At 46.0% G+C, this 12,537-nt stretch overlaps 1 protein-coding gene across 5 annotated transcripts in view; it reads left to right on the forward strand.

Annotated features, from left to right (window-relative positions):
* The first annotated feature begins 9,774 nt into the window (after window positions 1-9,774).
* akap11 (A kinase (PRKA) anchor protein 11) overlaps window positions 9,775-12,537 on the forward strand; it is a 67,183-nt gene continuing 64,420 nt past the window's right edge. For 4 of the 5 annotated variants that reach the window (XR_007956231.1, XM_052014415.1, XM_052014418.1 and 1 more), the window contains exon 1: window positions 9,805-9,891. The gene's annotated coding sequence lies outside the window, so the exon portion shown is untranslated. Of the gene's footprint in view, window positions 9,892-12,537 lie in introns of all 5 variants that reach the window. The other variant, XM_052014414.1, reaches the window with a different exon arrangement.

The raw sequence follows: 12,537 nt of genomic DNA on the forward strand, positions 1-12,537 counted from the left end.
CACCTTGGCCTCCGTTCACTTACTCCACCTCTTCACACCGAAGCCTCAAGGTCCCACTCTTACACTGAGCCACTTGTACAATGGCTGCTCCACTTGAGCTTACCTTCTTTTTATTGGCTGCTGCTGCCCGATTAGCCAATCAGCTAATCAACAAGACTTGCTCTTTTAAATCCTTCCTGCTCTTGCTCCTATAAAGTTTGATTTTTATTTTGGCTTTCCAACAACTCTAGTTTTTTTTTGAATTTCAGTAGACTTCTGCTGTGGATATGTGTTTACCTGATACTTGATAAGGGTCCAATTACCCTCATATGAGGCATCAATAAACAGTTCCTTGCAGTCAGCATGTTTCAAGATCTTTTCTTGTACCAGTGCCACAGCACAATAATTTGTAAGGGAAACATACGTAGAACTGTAGAACTATTAGAAAATGAGCTATATTTTAAGCCAAGGAATATGTACTCCTTGCAGTCAGCATGTTTCAAGATCTTTTCTTGTACCAGTGCCACAGCACAATAATTTGTAAGGGAAACATACGTAGAACTGTAGAACTATTAGAAAATGAGCTATATTTTAAGCCAAGGAATATGTACTCGGCAGCTCAGAGGCTACATGTTACCTTAAACACTGGCATCTGGACCAAATCTAAACTTTATTTTACACATAAATTGTTTAGCTCCAGATTAACCTTGTTTGAAATTAGTGGGCTTAGGGAAGGAAGAAACTGGCACTTATTTGGCACCTTTTATCGCTCTGAGACATCCCACAGTAATCAAGTACTTGTGTAAAGTAGAACAGTTACAATGCAGGGAAAATACAGCAGACAATTTACACAGAGTTTGATAAAGGATTCTCCTTCGCTCTGCTGCCCCACAAGTGTATAATCCTCAACTCTAATACCAAAATTCATTATTAATCAACAAATACATGGAAATGACATGCCATTCAGACCAACACTATTTATACTCTCCACATAGCAACAGTTCAAATCATGGAGACCCATTTTGTTCCTACATCCCTTTGTCAATGATATCTCATGAAATTAAACTTCTTTTTGCCTCCCACATGATCCATACTTGGTAACGTATTGTTAATAAGTTGGACATCCCTGGTTTAAAGTAGTTTTCATTTATTTATGGGATGTGGGCACTGCCAGCAAAACTACATTTATTGTCCATCTCTAATGACCCATGAGAAAGTATTAGTGAGCTGCCCTCTTGAGTTGCTGCAAGTGCTCTCAAAATGCTGTTGGGTAGGGAATTCCAGGACCCCGCCACAACAAAAGGACAATGATGTATTCCAAGACCAAGTAGTGTATGACCTGGAGATGTTACAGGGAAACTACCAGTTAGTGGTATTCTTGTGAGCTTGTTGCCCTCATCTGATAGAAGTCATGGGTTTGGGAGGCGCTGCAATGAAAATGCGGCAAAGGTACTGTAATACATTACTTACCATGGCTATGAATAGTCCTATAATGTGTTAGTGGCGAGGGAAGAGAATGTTCAGAGTGGTGAATAAAGAGTTGATCAAGTGGATGGTTTCAAACTTGATGGTCATTGGAGCATGGCAGAAAGGACTTGGTGAATTAGGTGAGAGAGACACTATATGACACCCAGTCTCTGACCTAATCTGGCACTCACACTACTTATAGGAGGGGTCTGGTTAAGTTTCTGAACAATGGTGACCTTCAGGATGTTAGTGGTGGCAGTGTTGTTAAATGACAGGGGAGGGTGGTTAGCATCTTTTCTTGTTGGAGGTGATCATTTCCTAGCATTTGTGTAGTTCAGATGTTATTTGCCACCCATCAGCTTGAGGGGAAAGTGCAGGAATTTTGGATCAGTCACAATTCTGTTGACTGGCAGAGGAGGCTCGGGGACTGAGTGGCCTATTCCTGTTGGCATTACCTTATGGTCTAGCAGTACGTGGCCGAATGATGGGTAGGTCTAGTTGTGTACAGACTGTTTCATTATCTGAGGACTTGTAAATGGAGCATCTTGACTTTTGGCCTTAATGGACCGAGTCATTGATAATGATGTTACTGAGGTGATTGACTATCTTCCTTTTTTGCTGGACATGACTCCAACCAGTGGAGTACTTTCCCCTTGATTTTAATCGGCTACTGTCTTACCACAGCTCCTTAATGTCGCTCTTGTTCAAAAGCTGCCTTGATGTCAAGGCCTATCATTCTAACCTCACCTCTGGAATTCGGTCCTCTCTTTGTGCTTGGACTAAGGCAAAAAGTGTTCTGGACCCGTGCAGTCCTACAAGATGTAAATCTGGGACCAACCAGCATGTTATTGATGAGTAAATGGTACTTGAAAGCATTACTGATCACAGCTTCCACTGCTTTGCTGATGATTAATAGTAATAATTAGCTGGGTTGGATTCATCCTTGCTTTTGTAAAGAAGTCATAGTTAGGCAATTTTTCATATTTCCAGGTACATTCAACTGTTTTATATTTAATGTTTCAGCTTGTCTTAAGTTCTGGGCTCCATCGTTATTGAGATTAGTTATAGTGTTCCACTATTTCCATGCCAACAATCAAGTAACCATCTGTACTAATCCTATTTACCAGTACTTGGTCCATTGCCTTTTATGCCTTGGCGATTCAAATGCTCATCCATATACTTTTTAAATATTGTTGGACTATCTGCTTCCATCACCTTCTCAGGCAGTGTGTTCCAGATCACAACTACCCTCTGAGTGAGTTTTGTTCCCTTCAGATCCCCTCTAACCTTCTTACTTCACACTTAAACCTATGCCCTCTGGTTTTAGACATCTTCATTATGGGGAAAGGTTTTTCACTATCAACTCCATGTATGCCCCTCATAATTTTGTGTCTCTCTATCATGTCACCTATCTGGTCTCTCCTCGTAATTAAAATGCTTCATCCCAGGCAATATCCTGGTAAATCTCCTCTGAATCCTCTCCAGTGCATTCATGTCCTTCCTATAGTGTGGCGACCAGATCTGCAAACATTGCTCCCGCTGTGGCTTAACTGAAGTTTTATAAAGTGGTACCATGACCTCCATGCTCCCATATTCTATGCTCCAGCTAAGGAAGGCCAGCATCCCATATGCCTTCTTCACCACCTTATCAACCTGTGTTGCCACCTTTAGGAATCCTTGGACTTGTTCAATACTCCCCAGGGTCTTACCGTCCATGGTGTATATCCTACCCTCATTTGACCTCCCAAAATGCATCACCTCGTGCTTATCATGATTAAATTCCATCTTGCCATTGCTTTGCCCAACTTACCAACTGATCAATATCATTTTGTAACCCAAGATTATTCTCCCCACTATCAACACCACCAGCAATTTTTGTGTCATCTACAAATTTACTAATCATTCCTCCCACACTCAAATCCAAATCATTAATGTAAATGACAAACATCAAGGGACCCAGCACCGCTCCGTGGTACACCGCCGGTCATGAGCTTCCAAACACAAAAGCAACCCTCCACCATCACCCTCTGTCCTCCTATTACCAAGCCAACTTTGGATCCAATTTGCCATGAGCTTTGTTGAATTCCATGAACTTTGTTGTTTTGGACCAGCCTTCCATGCAAAGGCCTTACTGAAGTCCATTTAGATTACAACCATAGAACCATACAGCACAAAACAGGCCCTTCGGCCCACCATGTTATGCCGTCCATCAAACCACCCTCACACTATCTAACCCTTTCCTCCCGCATATCCCTCTATCTCACATTCCTCCATATGCCTATCCAACAAACTCTTGAACCTGTCCAATGTATCTGTCTCCACCACCACCCCAGGCAGTGCATTCCATGCACCAACCACTCTCTGGGTGAAAAACCTCCCACTGACATCTCCCCTCAACCTCCCACCCATAACCTTAAAGCCATGCCCTCTCGTCTTGAGCATTGGTGCCCTGGGAAGGAGGCGCTGTCTACTCTATCTATTCCTCTCAATATTTTATATACCTCTATCATGTCTCCTCTCAACCTCCTCCTTTCCAGTGAATAAAGCCCTAGCACCTTAAGCCTTTCCTCATACTCCATACGCTCTAATCCAGGCAGCATCCTGGTAAATCTCCTCTGCACCCTCTCCAACGCCTCCACACCCTTCCTATAATGCGGCGACCAGAACTGAACACAGTACTCTAAGTGTGGTCTAACTAGAGTTTTGTAAAGCTGCATCATCACTTCGCGGCTCTTAAACTCAATCCCACGATTTATGAAAGCTAACATCCCATAGGCCTTCTTAACTGCTCTATCCACCTGTGAGGCAACTTTCAGTGAACTGTGAATATGAACCCCCAGATCCCTCTGCTCCTCTACACTGCCAAGTACCTTGCCATTCACCCTGTACTCTGTCCTGGAGTTTGTCCTTCCAAAGTGTACCACCTCACACTTCTCCGGATTGAACTCCATCTGCCACTTGTCAGCCCAGCTCTGCATCCTATCAATATCCCTCTGTAAGCTCCGACAGCCCTCCACACTATCCACAACACCGCCGATCTTAGTGTCGTCCGCAAACTTACTAACCCAGCCTTCCACCCCCTCATCTAAGCCATCTATAAATATCACAAAAAGTAGAGGTCCCAGAACCAATTCCTGCGGGACACCATCAATACATTTTGTTATCTCTTCAAAAAACTCATCTAAATTAGTGAGACGGGATCTCCCACCAACAAAGCTGTGCTGACTATCCCTGATCAACGCTGGCCTTTCCAAGTGTAGGTTCATCTGTCCCTCAGTATTTTTTTTCCAATAACTTCCCTACCACTGACGTTAGAGGCTAGAGATGTTCATAGAGTTTCCTTCTCCAATTAGCTAGTGAATTGTCCACTACCATTCACAACTGGAGAGCTTTGGTCTTAAGGCTTGGTTGTGAGCTCATCTGACTCTGTCACGTGCTGTTCTCACTGTTCAGCATGCGTGTAATTTTGCACATTGTTTTTAGGAACTCCTGCTGCTGCTGTTCCCAGCATGCCCTTCCACACTTGGCTGAGGCAAGGTTAGTGTGCTGGTCTGATAATAATGAAGCCGTGAAGGACTTCTTAGCCTGTGAGATTACAGATTATGGTACAATGCAGTTCTGCTGCTGCTGATGGCCCAGGGGGTCTCATGCTCAGTTTTAGGCTTCTGGAAATGTTCTGCATGATATTAGGGCAATACAAAAAGAAGGAAGATGTCCCCATTCTGAAGTGGGACTTTGTCTCTATAAGGACTCTGCAGTGGTTACTCCTGCCAATCATGTAACAGACATTTGCATCTACAACAAGTAAATAGATGAGAATGAGGTAATGCACATTTATCCTTCGTGTTAGTCCTCTCATGCACACCCAGTAAGGCACAAGTGTACTTCAAGACTCGGCCACCTTGGTCAGTGTTGGTGCTACTGAGCCAATCTTTTGATGCACACTGGGGTGCTATTCCCCCCACCCCTCCCTTACTACTTTCAGAGGTTCACTCAAGTTGTTCTTAATATGGAGCAGCACTGATTTATCAGTTGAGGACAGTAAATTGTTTCCGTGAGAGTTTTGCTTGCTTGTGATGAGATAAATCTTCCCAGGATCCAGAAATAATGTTAAGGTCTTCTAGAGCAGTTCCTTTCCAACTGCATAACACTGTATCCCTACCTCTGGTGGATCTACCCCAGGATCATATTGAAGGAGTCTGGTATGTCGGTTGTAACATCTAACTCTTTGAACACAACTACATCAAGTTGTCACTCGTTTATTCTGTGGGAAAGTTCTCCCAATTTAGAACCTCAGCCCATCTACCCACAGAGATTTGCGAGGGAACTGCTGGGTGGTGCATCCAGTATTAGACACAGGTATCATGCAGTGAGAACAAATTAATTAATAATATTAAGAGGAAGCTGACCATAATAAAATGGAGCTGTACATTGAGTTTCAAAGTAGGTCAATCCAGAACCAAGGTCTTACATCAGGGGCTACGTGGGAGGGAAGGGTTAGATAGATCTTAGAGCAGGATAAAATGTTGGCACAACATTGTGGACCGAAGGACTGTGCTGAAATGTTCTATGATTTAAACAAATAAAATTATAAAAGTATGCGGGGTGAGTTGCTTAATTGGAGAGCTAGATTAAAAGGTATGATGGTGGACAGGCAAGGCCAGTATTTAAAGAAATAATGCACAATTTGCTTAAAAATGTATACTTCATTCAGGCAGAGAAACCCAACAGGAAAAGTATGGCTGACAGAAGAAATTACAGATAGTGTTAAGACAAAGGAAGAAGCTTATAAAGTTGGCAGAATTAGCAAAGGCCTGAAAATGGGGAGCATTTTAGAAATCAGTAAAGGAGGACCAAGAAATTGATGAAGAAAGTGAATAAGAGATTAAACTAATGAGGAAGGTAGTGCGTGAAAAGGAAAAGGGAAGCAAGTGCAAACGTGGGTTTCTCATAGAAAGAGATGGGAGAGCTCATGATAAGGAATAAGGAAGTGGCAGAATTCAGACAAATAAGGTTCACAGAAGACACAAAAAACCTGCAGAAACACCAACGTTCTAGCAACAATAAGGAAATGAAGGACATTTATTTGTTTTAAAAAATGGGTTGTTGGTGAGATTGAAACCTGTTTTTATCAATCCCAAGCATCCAATGAACCACATCCCAGAGCTTTGAAAGAGGTGGCTTTGGAGTTAGTGGATGCAATAGTTATGATTTTTCATAATTCTATGGTTTCCAGAATATGTCCTAAAGATTGAAGGGAATCAAACATGACCCCATAATTTAAGAAAGAGGGAAGACAGAAAACATGGGACCATTGACCTGTTAGCTTAACATCTAGAGAATGCCAGAATCTAAAATGAAAGGTGTAATAACAGAACACCTAATGAACAATACGACTTAGCAAAATCATCATGGTTTTATAAAGAGGAAAATATGTTTTTGGTGATGTACTGACATGAATTGAGAATTGGTTATGAGTGGGAATAAACTGGTCTTACTCAGGTTGGCAGGCTGTGATTACCGGGGTTTGGCAGGGTTGGTTGCTTGAGTCCCAGCTTGTAACAATCTATATCAACAATTTGGCTTTGGGAACTAAATGTTATATTTCTCTTTGTCGAAGATGTAAAAATAATTGAGAGTGTAAATAGGAAGAGGGATGTAATAAAGCTTCAAGGGAATAACATGTGGAAAATTGTGAGGTCCTCCACTTCGAATCAGAAGAGCAGAGTACTTTTTAAATAGTGACAGATTGGAAAATGTTGATGTTCAAAGAGCTGTCTTGTGCACAAGTCACTGAAAGCTAAAACACAGGTGCAGCACACAATTAGGAAGGCAAATGGTATGTTGGCCTTTATTACAAGAGAATGAGTACAGGAATAAAGATGTCTTTTATAATTATAGCCTGTTGAGATCACACCTAGAGTACTGTATAGTTTTTGGTCTCCTTACCTAAACTCTCCATAAAGTGCAAGAAAGATTCACCAGACATGTTTTCTGTATGAGGAGTGATTGAGTAGACTTGGGCAGGAATTTTTAGTTCAGAATGAGAGGTGATCTTTCTGAAACTCCTCACAAGGCTCAGCAGGGAGGATGTTTCCCATGACTGAAGAGTCTAAAACTAGAGGTTACAGTCTCAGAGTAAGGGGAAAGCCATTTAGGACTGAGAGGGTGAACATTTCTTCACTTAGAGGGTAGTGAATCCTTGGAATTGTTTACTCCGAGAGCTCTGGAGGCTCAGTCATTTGAATTTATTCAAAACAGTGATCGATAAATTTCTGGATCTTACAGGAATCAAAGATATTGGTACTCATTTATTATTGTCACATGTACCAAGGTACAGGGAAAAGCTTTTGTTTTGCATACCATCCATGCCGTACGTTACATTGAGGTAGTTAAAAGGAAACAGAATGCAGAATATTGTGTTACAGTTAGAAAGTGCAGTGTAGGTACACAAGTAAAGTGCAAGGGCCACAACGAGGTAGATTGGGAGATCGCGAGTTCATCCTTTAGTGTATGAGAGGTCCATTCAAGAGTCTAATAACAGTCAGATAGAAGCTGTCCTTGAATCTGCTGGTTTGTGCTCTCAGGTTTTTGTGTCTTCTGCCCAACAGAAGAGAGGAAAAGAGAGAATGACCGGAGTGGGAGGGGTCCTTGATAATGTTGGCTGCTTTCCCGAAGCAGCGGGAAGTGTAGACAGAGTCGATGAAGGGGAGGCTGGTTTGCTGATGGATTGGGCTGCATTCACAACACTCTGTGATTTGTTGCGGTCTTGGGCAGAGGGGACATTACTGGAAAGTGGAGGCGAGATAGGTCAGCTGCGATCTTCACAATGGCAGAACAGGCATTAGGGTCTAAATGGGTGCCACATGGTATCCCCATTCCTTTCATGTCTACAACTGAGTGACTTTCTGGGTCACTTCAGCAGGCAGGTCATTTCAGGGAGCAGATAACCTTCCACAGGAACCAAGGGTGGTGTTTCTGGTGGCCCCTGTTACCTCAACTAATTTTGAATCTTGAATTCAGATTATTTGATTGACCAGACCCAGTGATGGGATGGGACTGCTCTCTGTGGATGACCCTTCCAGGGACCTAAAGCTGTCATTCTTTTGGGACAGGGTTACCCAATGAACAATGTCTCCTAACCTCAAACTCCGGCTCAATAGCAATCTCTCACTGATTTGAGAATGGGAGCGGCAGCTCCTTCTGCTCCTCACCTGGTCACCACAGACAAGGACCGTCCGGTCCACTGAGAGCCATGGTCGGTTGGTATCCGCCATTGGCAGGACCCCTTCCCTACTCCTCCGCTTCACCCCCTCTCCACCTCCCCTCTCCCCCTTCCCACCCCCAACTACCCTGCCCTCTCCTTCCCCCTCCCTCTCCCCAGCCCCCTCCTACCCTCCCTCCTTCCCCTTACCCCCATCCTCTCCCCTCCCCTATACTCCCCCTCCCCTTCCCCACCTCCCCCTCTTTACTTCCCCCACCCCCTCCCCTGACCCCCATCCCCCCTCCATTCCCCAATCCCCGTCCCCTTTACCCCCTGCACTGCCCTTTTCGCCCGTTCCCCACCTCAGGCCCTTGCCTCGCCCCACCCCCTCCCCCTCACACCCCTTGCCCTCTCCCACACCCCTTTCCCCCTCCCCCTTTCCTCCCACACCCCTCCCCTCTCCCCCACCCCCCCATCTCCCGTCCCCTCTCCCCCACCCCCCCATCTCCCCTCCCCTACCCCCCCATCTCCCCTCCCCTCCCCCCCCCATCTCCCCTCCCCTACCCCCCCATCTCCCCTCCCCTCTCCCCCACCCCCCCATCTCCCCTCCCCTCTCCCCCACCCCCCCATCTCCCCTCCCCTCTCCCCCACCCCCCCATCTCCCCTCCCCTCTCCCCCACCCCCCATCTCCCGTCCCCTCTCCCCCACCCCCATCTCCCGTCCCCTCTCCCCCACCCCCCATCTCCCGTCCCCTCTCCCCACCCCCCATCTCCCGTCCCCTCTCCCCCACCCCCCATCTCCCCTCCCCTCCCCATCTCCCCCTCATCCCCCCTCTACTCTCCCTTCCCCCATTCCCCCCTCAGCCCCTCCCCACCCCCTCAGTCCCTCCCCTCACATCCCTTGCCCTCTCCCCAACCCCACGCCCTCCCCCTCCTCTCTCCCCTTTTCCCACCCCACCACAATCCCTCCCCGATCCCCTCCCCACCCACACCCCTCACCTCCCCCACCCCCTCATTTCCCCTCTCACCCCCCTCTCCTCTCCCCAAATGCTCCCTGACCTTTGCCCCCAGCGCGCTCTGCGCCACCTCTGGCCGCGCCGGGTTACTGCGGCGGTTGGAGCTACTCCGCGCTCGATTGCTGTGGCCTGTTCTCCCAGCCCCCGCCGATGGTGAGTCGGCGCTGGATTACGGGGCCTGTTGTTACCCCCCCGACCCGGCATGAAGCGGCTCCGGAGCGGAACGGTGAGGGCTCGGGGGAAGGGGATGGGGTGGGGACCCGGCAGGGGAGCGGGGGCCTGGGGGAAGGGGATGGGGGGCGGACCCGGGGCCTGGGGGAGGGGGATGAGGGAGGGAGCGGGGGCCTGGGGGAACGGGGTGGGGGGCGGACCCAGGGCCTGGGGGAGGGGGAATAGGATGAGGGAGGGAGCGGTTGCCTTTGGGAAGGGGATGGGGGGGCGGACCCGGGGGATGCGGGAGGGACCCGGGAGTTGGGGACGGGGTGGGCGGCGTGTGGATTTGTGATGTGGGATTTGGGAAGAGGTAGGGCTGGTTGGTTGGTTGGGTGGGTTGTGGTGGGATTTGGGGGGGAAGTGTGAGAGGAGGAATGGTACCTGGTTGGTGGGGGGCGGTCCTAGGAATCGAGAATTGGGTGGAAGAGGGGGCCTGACTCAGAATCACGCCCTGACTTTCCCTTCATTCTCCTCTGGTGACCTCTCCCAGCTGACTTTGTGCCTGAGACCCACCTCCTGCTCTTGCAGTCCTGTTCCCACAGAAAGCTGACCACCAACCCTTCATCCTGACTCACCTGGTAGCTGGTATTATTAACTATTTGTTTTGTTCAGGTGCTGCTGCCTTATTCCTTAATCTGCTGTCACAACACTCTCCTCAAAGATAAACTAACCTTGGCCGTTTAATTCTTTCAAACTACTTCTCTATCTTTAACCTTTTCAAGAACAGAAGAAATTAGGAGCAGGTGTAGGCTGTCTGATCCTTCAAACCTGTCTGCATTCAATGTGATCATGGCATATCTGCCCCAGGTATTCCTGTGCCAGTTCCCTCATATCCCTCAGTTTGCCCCAAAAATGTATCTACCTCCTCTTTAGTGATCAAGCAGGAACTTAAATGGAGTGGCTGAGATTTTTGTGACTTTTATCCAGTTCCACCCCATGGCTGCTGCAGAATCGGAATAAGGTTTATTAGCACTGACACGTCGTGAAGTTTGTTGTTTTCAATGGCTGCAGTGCGTGATCCTCTTGGGTAGAGAATTCAAGAAATTCGCCACCCTCTGTGAGAAGATGGTGTGAGGGAGATGGTGACATAGAGAGAAGGATAGGTAGCTACACAAAATGAAAGTTGTTGGGATGGGGAGCAGCAGGAGTGAGTCAGGGAGCTATGGAATAGAGTGAGGAGAGAGGATAGACAAATAAAGAAAATAGATTGGGTGAGGCAAGAAGAATAGCAGAGACATGCCAAAGAGAGAATGAGACAGAAGTAGGGTGAGAGAGGGAGAGAGAGAGTACAGTGGAGAAGTGTGTGTATGAGAGAGAGAGAATATAGGAGAGATAGGAGTGCACAGAGACAGTGAGATAGAGGAATACAGCATTCAAGAAACCAAGATGCCGGGTATGACACACAAAAAAAGGGGAACAAAGGGAGGAGAGAACAGAGGAAAGGATGGAACATGTAAAGAGAAGAAAGATAGGTTTTTTTTTAAACAAAAAAAGTGGTTCAGGAGCAGCCACAAAGATGAGAAAGTAAAGTGAGGCAGATTCAGGTGATTAGAAATCAACAGTGAGGCAGAGAAGGGGGAAAACAATTGAATGAGTGTAACAGACTCATTCAGGAGGATGGATGAGAGGTTGGAAAGAGTTAATGAAAAGAAAGAAGTGAGAAGGACATAGGCACAGGTGGGAGGAAGAGAGATGGAGAAATTGAGCTTATGTTAAGATAGAGAGTGCATCTACACGTGGGAGTAAAGGAGTAGGAGAAAGAGTCTCGGTTCAGAATAAGTAGTGATCACTCGTGATTCCTCAAGAATCAAGATTCTTCCATGTGGAAGTTCTGACTGAGTTTATCCCTGCACCTTCAGTTTGGAAAGGCATATTTCAAAATTTTGTCACACGCAATAACACTTACTCCCTGACTTGAAAGGTTAACCTTTAGACTCTAATGCAGCAATCTGTTTGAGCAAGTCTTTCTGTATTTCTCTGAGAAGCTTCCTTTTCCTTCCTTTCCTTCAACAATATACTGCTAATATATTTGTTCACTGGCCTATGTCTCCATTGCTAGTAACACAGTATTATTATTTAATTGTTATGAATGGTTTAACTCTTTTGAATTGCTCATATTCTTTCCCTAACACTGTATTAGAGATGGGGTTAATTTGTATCAAAAAATATTTGAAAAATTGGCTGCGTGGTTGACAGTAAGGAGAAAAGCCTTAACCCGAAGGAAGATCTACATATTCTAGTCAGTGGGCCAGAAAAATAGCAAATTGAATTTAATCCAGAGAAGTGTGAGGTAATGCATTTGGGAAAGTGCAACAAGGCAAAGAATAAATGGGAGGATATTGAGTGGTGAGGAATAGAATGTGTGTCCATAGGTCCTTAAAGGTAGCATGTCAAGTCAATAAGGTGGTTAAAAAGGCTTAACGGATACTGTACTTTATTAGCTTAGCATAACATACAAGACCAGAGAGGTGATGCTGGAACTGTAGACAGCACTGGTTAGGCCACAGCTTGAATACAGCTTACCATTCTGATCACAACGTTACAGGAAAAATGTGATTGCATTGGAGAATGTGCAGAGGAATTTTATAAAGGTGTTGCCAGGACTGGAAAATTGTATCTAAGAGGAAAGATTGGATAAGGTTGTCTTTTGCAGAACAGA

The sequence above is a fragment of the Pristis pectinata genome, chromosome 4 (assembly GCF_009764475.1).
Source record: "Pristis pectinata isolate sPriPec2 chromosome 4, sPriPec2.1.pri, whole genome shotgun sequence".
Taxonomy (NCBI): Eukaryota; Metazoa; Chordata; class Chondrichthyes; order Rhinopristiformes; family Pristidae; genus Pristis; species Pristis pectinata.